Here is a 16,567-nt window from a genome sequence, read left to right as displayed (position 1 = left end):
GACAACTTTCAGATCTTCCAGATCCTTGTTCGGTTTCTTTTCCTTCCTCTTGCCTCTAGTGCGGGTTCTGAGACCTTGAGCTTCCCCTGTTCCTTCAACTACCAGGTCTATGTCCTGGATTTCCTTTTCATCATCCAGTTTGTTGATGAGGGTGTGGGTGTTGTTAGCTGAGATCTTCAGGATACTTAGGCTCTATTCAGTAATGTTCTTCAGACAATTATCAATTTTACCAATTTTGGTAATGGTGTCCGAGAGGGTTTTATCGCTAGTGTCAGCAAGGCTTTTCCTTTCCAGCAAATCCTTCTCAATCTTCTCAAACCTGGGGTTAAAAGCATCTCTGATGTTTTCAGCTTTGGCAATGGTTTTTTTCAGGTCCTCAATATAGTCGGCCATAGTATTCCCTTCCCCAATATCAATGGTTTCCAGAAACAAGACTCTGTTGCAGAGTTTTTTGTTTTCATCCATAGCTTTCTTGTAACCATTAATGAGCCACTCCATAGTTTCCATGAAACCATGCAAACCCTCGGAAGGAGGGCCAGAGGGGGGGGCAGCTTTTCTAGGGGTAACCTATTCCTCTTTAGGGATGTGGAGGGGAGAAATTGTGTCGGTAGCCCTAAGAGTCTCTTCCATGGTCTCCTTTTCCAGACTCCGATCAGCTTCCAGGGCCCTTGCTTGCTTGTCGACTTCCGATTCCTTACCAGTCTCCTCTTTCTTCTTGTGCTTTTTCTAGTTCTGGGTATGGTCTTTTGTTTTCTTCTTCAGCAGCCCTTTAGGGTTCTCCTTCTCAGAATCATCTGAGTCCTCCTCTTTCGAAGAGATGCTGATCAGGGGTTTTCTTTTTGGCTTTTTTCCCTTAGAGGAAGAGGGTCTTGTTTTGTTGTATTTCCTCTTCTTCCCACTTTCATACTCCGAGACAACAATGCTATCCTCTGTGTCAGTTGAAGAGTCACTATCAAATTCCTCCTCCTCAGAAAAGGCAGAATCAGACATGTCTTGCTCAGAATCCACAGAGGGCTACATCTGAGCAATTTGGTTGGCCTTTAAATGGTCATAAATTAGGACCATTAGGCCTTGATGCATAGCAGTATCACCCAGAGGGTTCTCTTTGTAGGCCTTAAGGGATGCATTCATTGAACAAAGCAGGAAATAAGGAAAATTAACCTTATCATTGTGCCTAAAGTGGTTCAACAGAACAAAGTGATAACCATAAACTTTCGTAAACCTACCATCTAGAGTGATATAATGCATTAAAACAAAGAGGATCTCTCACCAGGGTTTGGTAAAAGCCCTAGGTGGGTAGTAGGTTTTGCTCAACTTTACCTGTCATTTTTTCTCTTTCTCAGTTTTCAAGTACCTTTCAATAGCTTCCCTACTGACCTTCCTATCTCTGTAGAAGTTGCAACCTTCCCTTGTGAGGCCCGTGGCTTGAGCAATTAAATCTTAACATGCCCTTCTTCCAGTTCTTGCAGAAAAGACTAGTTATCATACCATCTCGACCATAAAGTCTCTCCATGAAGTTCGAGAGACCACCCTTCTGCAGAATACCCCAAACCTCTTCCTTCTGTTTCCATTCTTTATAGCTACTTGGTTCATATCGCCTCCTGTTTCCACCCATGTTGTCGCTGCTCATGGCCAAATTTTGAAACTTGTAGAGCAGATTAACCAGAGAGCTTTTCAGAACTATAAAAGTTACCCAGAAAGCGTGAGAGTTAATGGCATTGATGTTATAATGAGTTATTTTCTCATTATTATAATAACTTGAAGTACTCACATTAGTACTTTTCATAATTATCTTGTCCATCAAGAATATTTGGAGTGCTTCTATATCGCTCATTACTAATGATTTGCCTAACATCTTCAGGGAGTCCGCGTTCACCCGTCCATGTGGTAATTTCCTCACTTTTAACCACCGCATTAGTAGCCCAGTCAGCAGAGTCATTGGCCTCTTGGTAGATGTGGGAGATATGGCATTTTTTAAAGGTGCTAATAAGGTCAATAGCATAGGTGATTATGTTGTGAATCGACCATGAAGGTTTTGAAGTCCCCTTGAGACACTTTATAATATTATTTGAATCCCCTTCAATCCATAGATAGGGGCAATTCCATTTTTTGGCTAGGAGGATGCCTTGAAGAGCTTCCATTGCTTCAGCTTTATGGTTGGTTTGGGTTCCAATAGGGACAGCAACCATTTCCTTGCAAATTCCTCTGTCATCTCTAAGTATAGCTCCACAACCTGAAGGACCTGGGTTACCTTTGGCAACACCATCAAAATTAACTTTGAACCAACCTTGAGGAGGGGTTTGCCATTTAGCTTCAAGCCTTTTATTGTTGTTGAGATTAGGACCGTCAGTGATCTTCATATTCCATACCCTTAAGATATTTGATTCCAGTGAGTTGTTCGAGTAACAAGGACCCTCAATGATCCCTATATTTTCCTGAATCGAACATTGAATTTTTTTGAACATAATATCCTGATTGAGGGAGACATCCCTGAAGATTCGGTTATTTCTTTCTTTCCATAATCCCCACAAGATGTGAGGAAGAGAGAGCTGCCACAAACATCTCAAAAAAGAGTTAGTCCATTTAATATTCCAGGAGGAGAACAGATCACTGATGTTATTAGGAAACACCCAGGCAATACTAAAGCTCTTGAGAAAACTTTCCCAAACAAAGGCTGAGAAGGAACAGTGGAGAGCAAGGTGGTCCACAGACTCTTCCTCTTGAAGGAACAACACACATCTATTAGGGAGGGCAAAGCCTCTGCCTTTAAGGTTGTCAAGGGTCAGGATCTTATTTTGGAGGATGGTCCAGAAGAAAAAATTGATTTTGGGGGTTAGACCCTTAATCCAGGCTTTAGACCAGTAAGGGTTGATAGAAGGGGGGGGGGGGAGGACACAATACATAGAGGACACAGATAAAGTACCTTTGGGATCATGTTTCCAAATTAGGGAGTCTTCTTCTTTATTTAGCCATATCGCAAACAGATGGATCTTGAGCTTAGAAAGGCTAGGGTGGATGCTTTCAATGTTCTGCCATTCATTACCAACCTAGTACTCAGCAACTAAGGAGCCAAAAGTTCTAATACAAGAGGGAGCTTGGGGGGCCCATTCATTGATGTCAGTCAAAGGTTTATCAAAAAGCCAGGGATCCTCCTAGAATTTAACTTTCCTACCATTTCCTAGTTTCCAGATCACTCATTTGGCTATACCTTCTTTACATTTAGAGGCATGATTCCATATGTGGGATCCATTAATACTAAGGTCCGAATTGATAAAAGAGGAGAGAGAGGAGGACAGAAGAGAGTACTTACTTTGCCAAATTTTACACCATTCAGAATCTGAATGAAACATTCTCTAGACTTGTTTGGATAGGAGAGCTTCATTTAAGGTTCGAATCCTCTTGAGGCCCAGACCTCCTTTTCTTTTCGGCCTACAGACCTGGTCCCAAGCCACCAAAGACATTCTTTGCTTATCCTCAACCCCAGACCATAGGAATCTTCTTTGAATTTTCTTGATTGCATTAGCATACTTAACTAGAATTTAGAAAAGACTTAGAGTATAAATTGGAATACTTTGAAGAGTAGCCTTAAGGAGTTGGAGCTTGCCAGCTTGACTTAAGAGGGCTCCTTTCCAACTAGCAAGTTTTTTATGAAATTTGTCCACTAGAGAACTCCAGAAGGGATCAAGAGGTGCAATGCCAATGGGGAGACCAAGGTAGGTAGCAGGAAGATCAGCAATCCTACACTCCAGGATCCTGCTGATCCTCTGTTGTCTTCTCTCAGGAGTATTAATGAAAAAAACTTCACTTTTAGCCCAATTGATAAGCTGACTAGAAGCAGAGGCAAATTTACATAGGGTGCTCTTCAAAACTTTAGCTTCTGAAATACTTGATTCCCTGTAATAATAGTATCATCAACAAACTGCTGGTGGGAACAGATAAGGTCAGCAGAGGATGGCTGGTGGCCCTTAAAGGAGCCTTGCAACACCATTTTTTCCATAGTCCTTCCAAAGCATTCTATCATAATAATGAAGAGGATGGGGGAGATAAGATCCCCTTGCCTTAGACCTCTAGAAGCTTGGAAAAAGGTTGAGGGAGAACCATTGACAAGAACAGCAAAAGTAGCAGAGGTGGTAAGTTGGGAGAGGAGGTCGACAACTCTAGAGGAAAAACCAAAAGAAGTGAGGACTTTCTGAAGTAAAGACCAGTCAACCCTATCATAGGCTTTGGAGAGATCAAGCTTTAGGATGAAACCCTGTTTCTTTGCTCTAACAAGAGAGTGAATGTTCTCATGGACCGTAATAATGGAGTCAAGAATTTGTCTTCCAGGAACAAAACCATTTTGCTAGTGTCTAATTAAGGCAGGAAGGACAGACAAAATTCTAGAGGTAAGAACCTTGGAAATAATCTTGTAAAAAGAATTGCAGAGGCTAATAGGTCTGAATTTGTCCAAAGAATCAACACCTTGAGTTTTGGGGATGAGAGTAATAAAAGTACCATTGATTTCTTTCAAGAGTTTTCTAGCCCCAAAAAATTCCTTAACCTTATTGGATACATCTTTTCCAACAATCTCCCAAAAATCTTGAAAAAAGAACATTGAGAAGCCATCTGGGCCAAGCGCTTTGTTACCATCAAAGGAGAAAACAACATTTTTAATTTCCAAGTTAGAGGGAATGGAAGAGAGGGGGGCATTCTTTTGAGCATCAATGAGACAAGGAATGTTCTGAACAAAGGAGGATTGGGCTTCAGCATCCAGACTCTGATCCCTCTTGAGGAGGTCCAAGAAATACCTTTTAGCTTCATTCCTTATTTCATCCTCCTTGACCAACTCCCCGTTATCCACCACTAGCTTGTTCACCCTATTAACTGCTTTATGCTTAATCGTCGACATATGGAAGAATCTTCTATTCCTATCTCCTTCCTTAAGCCAAATGCATCTCGATCTCTGCTTCCAGAACATTTCCTCTTTGGCAATGATATCATGGTATTTTTTGAGAGTCTCATTTTCATCAGCAATAGACACAGTACTGAAACCATCCTTCTGGATTTGAGCCTACATTTCTTTAAGGTCTTCCTGAACTTTACTCTTAACCTCAAAAATATTCCCAAAGTTGGTTTTGTTCCAGATTCTTATGTTGTCCTTCACACTTTTGAGCTTCTTGACAACTTTAAACATAGTCATTCCCTCAACTTGAATGGTCCACCATTTTTGAATATTTCTTTTGATTTCGGGGTGGAGGGTCCACATTTTTTCAAATCTGAAGGGAAAGTTTCTCCTTCTATTGATTGAGTCATCAATGAAGGTGATAGGGAAATGATCAGATACAACCCGAATGTGGGCCGACAAAGAACAGAAGTAATGACTATACAAGTCATCAGAGATGAGAGTTCTATCAAGATGCACTTGAATAAGATCATTACTAGTTCTTCTGTTAGTCCAAGTGTAAGTGCATCCCTGTATTTCCAAGTCATTGAGAGCCTAAGAATTAATAAAATCCATGAGGGCCATCCTAATTTCCAGATGAGGAGGGCTTCCTCCAAATTTTTCCTCCTCTCTCAAAGGAGTATTGAAGTCTCTCATAACCATCCAACTAAGATTTTTGAAGTTGTCCCTAGCCTGTATAATTTTTTTCCAAAAAGAGTTTCTAGCCTTCAAAGTATTAGGAGCATAAATGTTAGTGAGAACCCATGAAGTACCATCTTTTAAATGCTCAAATTTGATACAAGAGAAATTATTATCCTGAATAATAACATGACCTTTAATAGTATTGAGGTTCCAGATGGTAGCAATGCCTCCTGAAGCACCTTCGGAGCTGCCACCACTAACATTACCATTTTTGAAGAACTTAAAAGATTTAACTTTTTCTCTACTCATTTTGGTTTCTTGAATTAGAAAAATATCAGGACTACTATCTCTTATCATATTCCTAATGATATCATGTTTATGGGGATTATTGAGTCCCCTAATATTCCAAGAGATAATCTTCATAACTACTTACCAATTCCCAACTTCTTAAGAGTCTTTTGGGTTCCATCTGCAATGTTCTTGTTGGCCTCCTTATCTCTGACTTTATGGTTAGAGGGTCATCATGGGGAAGAGGAGATATACCCCACATCAACTTGAGCTATTATGCTGGATTTCCTTAGTAGAGAAGTCAATGGAGTAGATTTTTTCTTATTCCTGTATTTTGGTTGCTTCCATTTAGCTTCTATCACAGGAGCCTCTTCCAGGTTGCTGAGGATTTTGGAGATTTCTTCTTCATTACCCTAGTTAGGAGTTTTGGAATCAGTTGAAACATTGTTCACTATTTTTGAGCTCTGTTCTGAGTCCAAGAGGTTCATACCCAAAATTGCACATTTTTGGGCTTCTTGAATTTCAAAACTTTGCATGGCTAGTGAAGAATCAATCCTTTCTTCTTGGGGGTCAGGGATCTCCCCTTCCTCAGGTTGGTAATCTTTTGCTTCTAGTTCCTTGCCTTCATAAGTGTCAGCAACCACTTCAGCTATCTCATTTGAAGATTCAGTCTGATCTTTTAGTTCCTCTTTTTGAGTAGTACCCAAGGGGCTGGCTTTGGTTGGTTCATTTCTCATTGCTTCCTGGGTTGAGGGGTTAGAGATAGAATTTGATATCACTTCCTTCTTTTCCCCCAAAGGATTAAAGAGATTGGAGTTATCTTCCTTATTCTTTAGGTTTTTAACTTGCCACACCATTTTCTCTGGCAGCTTTTGATTTTCAATATGGGGTTTAGGCTACTTAGGTTCTACCTTCGGCATGATTGGACAGGATTTTGCCTAGTGACCTACTTTTTTACAATGGAAGCAGGCAAAAGGGATAGATTCATATTCAATGTGTTGTTTCCAAGTTCCCAACTTTGAAACTAGATCTATATGTTCTGGCATATCTGCATCAGGGGCTACTCCTACATAGAACCTAGCATGAGTTAGTCTCGTTTTTGAAGCAGTGACTGGGTCTATAGAGAGAAACTTGCCAAAGGAGCTTGCAATTCCAGAGAAAATACTTTCTTCCCAATATTCAAGAGGCAAGCCTGGAAGCTATATCTAGACTGGAACTTGCGCCAAGAGAGAATCGTTCATATTCAGGTTCGGATGCCATTTTCGAAGGACCAATGTTGTCTTTCCTACCATCTAGGGGCTCTCACACAGAATCTTAACCTTATCTTCTTCGCATGAAAAAGTAAAAGACAGAAGGCATTTAGGTAAAGCCGAGACTTCAACATTTCCCTTGAGGACCCATTTTCGTTTGACAAAAGCCCTAACAACTTCAATATTAGGATGTGAACCCATAAATTTCTCTACCAAGGAGTTCGACATACTATTAATATTATGGTCCAGAACCTGGTCAGAGATATAGATAGCGAACTTACCACTAGAAGGGTCAGAAATATTCTTGATAGGAGGTAGGGAGGATTTACCAGTTGGTCTAGTTCCAAAAAGGGAAGACCATTTCTTTTTTTCCCTTCCGCTATCAACGGAGTCATCACGTGGAATGGGCCCCCCATTGGACCCTTCCCCCAGAAGCCCAGATGAACCCATTGTCTCCTCTGGCAGACTACCATCAGACTGCAAGTCAACAATAGCCTCCGGGATGTCCGGAGGCTTATCCTTATCGCCTATGGGACCAACTGCATTGATCTGGCCGCTCCCACCATTGGAACCAGAGTTCTCGCCTTGCAGAGAACTTGAAATTTGAGTTCTCCCATTGCCGCCACCTACTCCCGCTCCCATCATTCTCCTTCAGCAGCCTATCCTTGGCACTCACTAAGCATTTGAATGTTGAGATGACAAGTTATTAAAATTATAATTGGGTAGGTGATCCAGATGAATATAAATCAAAAACTGGTAATGCATTCAACATAGGATCAACAATTGTTTCTTGGAGCACCAAGAAGCAACCAAGTATTTTCTTGTCATCTGCTAAAGCTAGGCACAAAGCATTATGTTGCTTATGAAGTAGTTTGGGTAAGACAAAAAAGTAAGAAGGTTTAACTAGGAATTCGAATAAAGGATTCAAATCCTAACGTTAGATAACCAAGAAAGCTAACAAGCTATGAAAAAAATCCTAATTCAATCAAAGAAAGCATGAAGACAAGATTCAAAATAAACCAAATGCAAACCATAACGCAAAATCTCCTCCATGTGATTCCATTTTTCTTCTTTCACCTTCAAATCAAATTTTATGGATTTCACCAACAAATGCAAAGTGTCATTGGAAGAAAAATTACAAAGTGAAAACAATAGCATAAGGGTACTTGAAGCATGATTGTTAAAATGATTGGAAAAACAAGCTCAATTTATAAACCAAAATTGAGGAAAATCATGAAATTAGAAAGATTGATTCGGAAAAGGAAAATTGATTAAAAAATGGCATTGATTGAATGACAAAATTTATGACAAATTGATTGACAAGTTTCTATGTCAAAATATGACAAATTGAGAGGAAATTATGCTCATCAATTACGACACAATTATGCACAAAATTTTCTTCATGACTTATGACATGATTGAGGAAAAATAACTTTCAAATTATATGATAAACTAGCCACGAAAATAGCTTCACAAATCATGACAAAGGGAAGCACAAAAAGAGAGAAATTAGTGGGAAAAGTTAGGAGGGAAAACTAGTGGAAATTTAAAATTCAAAAAATTAGAAATTAGGTGGAAAAGAGAGAAATTAGAGAAATTAGAGAAATTAGAAAATTAGGAATCAGGTGACATGAATTAATAAATTCTCATTTATTAATTAACTCACAAAAAGGGACACAATTAGCCAATTAAAAAAAGTATTTAATTGTGACATGAAGGACTTAGGAAAAGTGAATAAATTCACTTAACCTAAAGAGAAATGTTAGTCGGATAAAATGAATAAATCATTGAACCCTAGGAGAAATTAGATCATGACAAAAATGAAGCCAATAAATGATAAAGACTGCAACCAAAGGGACCAAATGACAAGGATTTGATAACTGACAAGAAACCCATATTGATTGACTGAAGATAAATGACAAGTTGATCAAGATTGACAAGAGAACCAAATTGATAGATGACAAATGATAAAAGATCAATGACTAATTGATCCAAGATTGTTGAGGATTGATGATTGATTGAGATTGTAGACACCCAAAATTGTCCAGTCTAATTAAATAAATATTTTATTTATTTAATTATCTAAGCCTAATTCTTCTATTAATTAAATAAATCTTTATTTATTTAATTAATTCATTTATCTTCTTCTAGCCTTATTTCTCATTTAAATAAATACATTTATTTATTTAAATTATCCTCTTCCTAAATTAAATAAATATTTTTATTTATTTAATTATCCCACTTCCTCTATTAATTAAATAAATCTTTATTTATTTAATTAATTCATTAACTTTTTCTCCACATGACACATGTCATTCATCTCTTAATTCATACACTACCTACCTCTTTCATTATTTTGGTATTTCTTATACCTACCCTCTAATCCTAGCCGACCTCCTTTTACACCTCTCAATCTTATCCCTCCATTTCATATTGTGTCTTCTATTTAAGAAGATGCTTTCTTCATTGTCAAACCCTAATGAAGCATCCTAACTACTTGATCAATTGACTACACTACGATCCTACTTGCAACCACATTCCGTTCTTTGTTGAGCTCTTGTGCATATAAAAATCTGAGAGCAAATATATCAAGCAAGATCAATGGAGATAGGAAGAATGGAGATCAAAACCCTATTGGACATGTGATGGTATAATCTTTGTGATTTCATTTGATTTGCATTGTCTTAGGTAATCTTCATATGTTATGGTGGATCTTTGTTGATTGTTAGGCTAGGGTTTGGTGGTTGAATTCATTTAGTCTTTCAATATTGTTATTATTGTTATCCATTTTCACCATAAACATTTTGGCACACCCGGTGGGACCCTTATCCCTTTGCATTTAACCTTTTTTGTTGCAGATTTTGTGTTTTTGAAGTTGCAGATCGGACATTTTTCAACGACATTTTAGGTTTTTCCGCATCTGTGAACTTTCAGATCGCGATTTTGGTTTTCAGGAGCGTCTGCGACAACTAGATCCGCGTCTGTGTTTTGTCAATATTTCATTTTGCAGGTTCCAGGGAGGCGCGTCTGTGTTAAAGAAACACGTCTGTGTCATTTTAATCCGCGTCTATGTCTGGGAAGCGCGTCTGTGGTTTTTATCCGCATCTGTGCTCATTTTAATCGCATCTGTGCTTTGCAGGATTTTCTGTTTTACATTTTTTGTAGAAACGTGTCTGTGAGGTGTTAAATCGTGTCTGTGTTGTGGAATCGCGTTTGTGTAGGGCGGAATCGCGTCTATGTAAGGTAAAATCGCGTCTATGTAAAATAAAAAAAAATAAAAAAAAAAATTTAGGTTTTCATTTTTCGCCATTTTGTCTTGCATTTAATGTTTCAGATCTGGTTTATCTTTGGACTAACATTTTCAGATCTAGCTAACAAAGTTGGTGCAGCTTGTCTTGGAAGCAAAATCATTTGGTTGAAGGCCCCTATTTTCACAAAGTCTTTTGGGTTTTAAAATTTACCTAACTTGTGTGCTTGCAGGAAGGGGTGATCATTTGTAATTTTGTTGTGTACCTTGTTTTCATAGACTAGCAAACACTTCCATTGGTGCACTAAAATTGAATCATTGTCTTTTGTGTCTTGAGCAATAGGCTCTTTTTGTTTAATCTTTAGAGGGCCTGTCTTCCCGTGTGGTCATTAGGACTACTAGTGAGAAAAGGACGACCCAAGTGGTAGCGAGGAAAACCCACCTCATCCGAACCACTATAATCAAATGTATTCATGGTGAAAACTATGGATAACATGTGCTGATTAGTTCATACCGACACTATGTCTCCCCATAAACCCGTTTGATCAAATTTATTTGATCATTTGTAGGGCGTAACCCCTACCGGTTGGGAGCCTTCTGTATTTACAGAGCTGAAAGTGCCGCATGTATGGCCACACGAGCAGATGCCCTTACTAGCACCATTTTGTTTTAGAGGCCCAAATCCTTCTAGTTGTTGGGGCAGGAGGTCGGACCTCTGGTAGCGGCCCACACACATACGGTTCTTAGTAGAGATACAAAGTTCGCCATGGGGAGTTTTCATGGGGACTGATGCTTGGTTGACCCGAGAAGTGAGTGCCGAGGGTGGAGCCAGTGAGGTCAAGCATCTAAGTATCCGCTCTGAATAGCGTAGCCTCGGGGGTAAAACCCCATGTGGGATCAACAACTATTGTCTTGGCCAGCCATAAAAATTGTGCTTGACTTCTGTTAAACATTCAAAACATTCAAGACCAAACAACAAAACATTGTGTCTTTTATGTCTTCAAGTGTATGCAAAACAACTTTACATCAAACAACACACTTTTGGAGTCTAAACACTTGCAAACATTGAGTCCTCATTAACATTGTGTCCTCTTGTCACGAAAAACAGTCAAACAGTCGGATTTGGTCACAACAAAAACAACTTCACAGATTGGAAAAATTGCACGAAATTTACAGAAACGCGTCTGTGTCTGTTTTAACCGCGTCTGTGTCATCTAAGCATGTCTATGAAGGGCAGAATAGTGTCTGTGTTTTTAGAAGCGTCTGTGTCAAACAGAGACACGTTTGTGTCTGGGAATCGTGCCTGTGAAGTATACAGAGGCGTCTGTGTCCAGAATTGAAAATTTTTACAGTCCAGCAAACAAAAGAAATCAGTTTCGGAATACTTGAGCTTCCTAGGTTGTTTCTTCAGGTTTCATCTAGCATTCAATCTGTCCTTGGGTCTCATATAGTCCATCATTGCTTTACATCTCATTTTACATCCACAATCGTCTAAACTTGAGTCAAAAGGTCACTTGCTTGTCCTCATCATACTTTGTCAACACACTACATACAACAACACTTTGCTAAGTGGTCCCTCATCAAGGTTTCTTACCTTTGGGTCTCATTTGGTCTTACTTAGAGTCAAGGTCAACTTACCTCATCAAGAGAAACAATCATCTCTTTGGAAGTCACACCTACTCTACTACTTACATACTTGGTCTCACACTTTGGACATTGCAAGTACACCTCAAGATTCATTTACACTCCATACAACTCTTGGTCTTCCATACTCTTTTCATTTTTCATATAGTCTCTCACATCTTGGTCAAACACCTAGTTCATGGTTGAAACCCGTCTTCAAAAATCTAGGAGAAAAGCTAAAGAAGCTCAAGAGTCCACCAACATGAGTTCTTATGAGTATGACAATGATTTATTTTTCAATCCTGAGCACACTACACTGCCTGACATGGATGTTTATAGACACATTCCAAATGTGGAAAACACAAACACTAAAAACAACAAGGCTACACACAATGACAATGTGGACAACTTTTCAATACAATCAACAGATGTAGAAGAATCCATAATGAATCCTCATTTCAATAGATTGGTTGAAGAGATAATGAGGAGAGATAGACAATACTTCTTACACATGATGGCACAAAGTGGAGCTAAAATACCTCATGACTTTGACATGTCTCAACTTATGGAAAATCGACCCTCGCAACAAACTCAATCCAACATGGATCAAAGGAGACCCAATAGTGGGGGAAATAGAGGACCGAATATGATGCCTGAGTCACCATCAGCTTTGCTTCAAAAACCAGAGGTCCCACATACACAAGCTCAAACATATGATACTTACCTTCGAAGACCATTATGGAAGCCTTATGCAGATAGATATGCTCAATCACATGCTCCAGCTATGGATCAATCAAAACAAGTGGACATTCAAAGGCATGCTCAAAATTTGGACATAAGGAAACCTCATGTCAAATTTGGGGGCAACACAATGGAAAATGAAATGCCTATTGAATATGGTATACATGCACAAAATAGATATGGGGTTCCTCAACATGAAGCTATGCCAAGTGCTCCCTATATGCCGCATCAATATAGACCTCCATATGGACATGTCTACGATCAATATCATCCATACATGCAACAAGCTCCTCCTCAAATTGGTGTCCCAAACATGGGGTATGTTACAAGAAATAGATCTCCTCCCAAGAGCAATTTGGAGCAACAAATAAGAGATTTACAAAAGAAAATGGAGGACATGAGTGCACCAAAACCAACATACACTATGAGAGACATATGTCCTTATCCATTTGATAAGAGCATTCCAATGCCTCCATTTCCTGCACACTTTGTGACACCAAAATTTGATAAGTATAGAGGAAAAGGAGACCCCAAGGCACACATACGACAATTTTTCACAGCCTGCATTGAGGTAGCGGCAGAAGAAACATATTTGATGAGGTTGTTCCCGCAGAGCTTAGGCGATCAAGCTATGGAATGGTTTTCTCAATTACCTCCCGGTATTAAGTCATGGGGCGACTTAGCAGAGGCATTCATTCAGCATTTCTCCTACAACATAGAAACAGATATCTCAGTCACTACTCTATGCAATACTAAGCAAAAGGAAGGAGAATCTTTTGCGTCATTTTTACAAAGATGGAGAAATCTAGCCAGCAGATGCTCTTGTGAAATTCCCCAAAAACAAATGGTAGAAATGTTCACTCAAAATGTTAACAAGGATATTGGCTATGATATAAGGAAAGCTTGTTTGTCCACCTTCAAGGATGTTATTGAAAAGGGCTTAGCAACAGAAAAGGTCTTAATTGAACAAGGAGTCATAAAGCTATTCAAGGAAAACAAAGATGACTTTAAAGGAAAAGACAAGCCAAGATTTTGGAATAAAAACAAGAACACAGTTAATGATGGTGTTGTTGATGCCAATACAGTAAGACCCAAGTTCATCTTTTCAGGATCAAGTTCTACAAACAATCAAGTGAATACTCAAACAACTTCCAGATCACGAAGGAAGTACACTCCATTGGGAGAACCACTTGAATCAGTCTTCAAAAAGCTAGTGGCAAACAAAGTGATCACAATTCCAGATTTTCCTCCATATGAACCAAAGGTCAAACCGAATTGGTGGAATGATGATGAGTATTGTGAATTTTATAAGAGCAAGGGTCATAAAACAGGTAATTGCCATCGATTGAAGAACATCGTGCAAGACCTCATTGATAGGGGCGATATTGAGATTGAGGGACATTCATCTAATCAAGAACATGAGATGTTTAAGGAACCATTCCCAAAGCATGACAAAGGAAAAGCCCAAGTCACAAATGATTAGGCCAACTATACTAGAGCACCTTATAATTATGATTCTACTATCAATCACATCTCAACGGACAATTATATCTCTACTATTACCATCAAGAACAAAAACCCTGAGAATCCTCCTCAGAGACCCAACATTGTCCTAAGAGGTGTTGGATCTTCTTCCGAACCTACCTCTGAATGTCATGTTACAACTCATCGAGGTAAAATCACGTTGCCAGGTGCCTCCACTAAGAATACCACTTCTTCGTCTACTAAACCTGAGTATGACCTTGTAGAACAGTTAGGGAAGACACCCGCGCTCATTTCAATCCTTGAACTATTACGCATATCCCCTGCTCATAAAGCTATTCTTGACAAGATCTTGAGAGACACCGCCGTTCCTACTGATCTGAACGTGGACCAGTTTCAAGCCATGGTGGGATACCTATCCATTCCACATTCCCTTACATTTACAGAGGCTGATGACGCCTCCATAAGTCAGCCACATAATGCACCATTACATATTGAAGCCTTCATACACAAGCATCGAATAAAGCGAGTCCTAATAGATGGAGGAGCTGGTCTAAACATTTGTACATTGAGCACCATTAAACAATTGGGATATTCTGATAAAGCTGTGAATTCAAAGAACCAAATTACCATTAAGGCATATGATGATGAAGAACGCTCATCCAAGGGCACGGTCACCTTACCTCTAAGAATTGGACCAGTTACAAAGGATGTGGTTTGTCAAGTCCTGGATTTAGATCTCACTTATAATATATTGCTAGGACGTCCTTGGATTCATGAAATGAGGGCAATCCCATCGACATATCACCAATGCATTAAGTTTCCTCATAATGGAGTCGAGGTAACAGTTAACGGTGATCCTAATCCGTTCATATATTGCAATAACTTGAGATCACATACTGAGACCATCATTCCTAGTAATCGTGAAGCTGTTCCTTCTTCGGCATACATTGACCCTGAGTCATTAAAACCTTCAACATCAAAACAAGGTGAACTTAAAGGTAGATTTCAGGACAAAGGCATGGGAGAATACACTTTAAATCAGACCATGTATTTACGACAAGTCATGAGCTCTCCAAAAGAATTTGGAAGGCCACATCCTAACAAGCAAACATTCATCATGACGCTCAAATGGGATCCTACTACCTTTCAAAGATGGGGCGAACTGGAAGAGGAAGATTTATACAAAATGCTCTATAAAGACATTGAGGATGACACACATGATCAGATCAATATACCTTGTGAGAAATATGGCAAAGGCTTCAAGATTCTACAAAAATTTGGGTATGATGGAAAAAGCCCTCTTGGGTTACGCAAAGAAGGCGTCATGGAACCCCTACAACCCGAATTGACTATAAGGAGAGAACGCTCAAAGGGACTTGGTTTTCTGACTTCCAAGATCCACACTAAAAGGACAGAAGAGGCATCACGAATCAAAGTTGCCAAAGTACAACAAGAAGATTGCTATTCCACAGATTCCAACGAATGGGAATGGGGTTCAAACAAATCCTCCAGTGACTATGAGCTCACCGAGACATTCAGAGAGCCAGATGAACCCATAGAAGAAGAGGAATTTTATAAAAAGTTCAGAGTTGGTCAAGAAACAACCCATGAGGAGTCTACACAGTCCTTGTCTCAAGGTTCTAGGTCGAAATCACATAGGATGAGAACACCTGTTCCGGAATGCGCTACTAGTAACGACAATTTGGATTCGCTGGCGATCGAAACTGACGAGGAGAGTGCCATCGATGACCTCGACGATTGCCTTGATATACCCGAATATAACCACATCTTCACTCTTAGCCCTGCAAACTCGGAAAACATTAAAGGCCTTCCCCTTGTTCATCCCCAACTCATTGACTGGGATTATGAAGGACCAACACAATTTGACACATTTCAGAATGACGAAGCTATTATTGACTATCTTGGCATACGAGATGATCTTCCCCTTGGGGACCACAAAGCAGGATACACCATAGAACTTAACAACATGGCATATTTTGGTGAGGGTGTCGGACCTTCCAGTCGCAAAAATGTGAAAATAAGAACAAATCAAGAGTCTTATGGCGAAAACCACACTGTGGCGCTATCTGACCCCAAAAAAGTAAAAAGAAAGGACGTATCTGAGGGTGAAAACCTCTCTGAGGTGCCCGAAGATGGAAGGCTCAACATTCTCCCATCATCATATGAGGAAAAGTCATCCATGTTGGGAGAAGAGACTATCAAAACAAACATTGGTACAGAAGAGGTTCCACACAACATATTCCTGGCTCAATCATTAACAGAGTCTGAAAGATCAAAATTCATAAGCTTCTTCAAGGAATGACAAGTCAACTTTGCATGGTCATACGCTGATATGCCTAGACTAGATCC

This window comes from Cryptomeria japonica, chromosome 5, assembly GCF_030272615.1.
Source record: "Cryptomeria japonica chromosome 5, Sugi_1.0, whole genome shotgun sequence".
Taxonomy (NCBI): Eukaryota; Viridiplantae; Streptophyta; class Pinopsida; order Cupressales; family Cupressaceae; genus Cryptomeria; species Cryptomeria japonica.
This window is presented reverse-complemented; position numbering follows the sequence as displayed.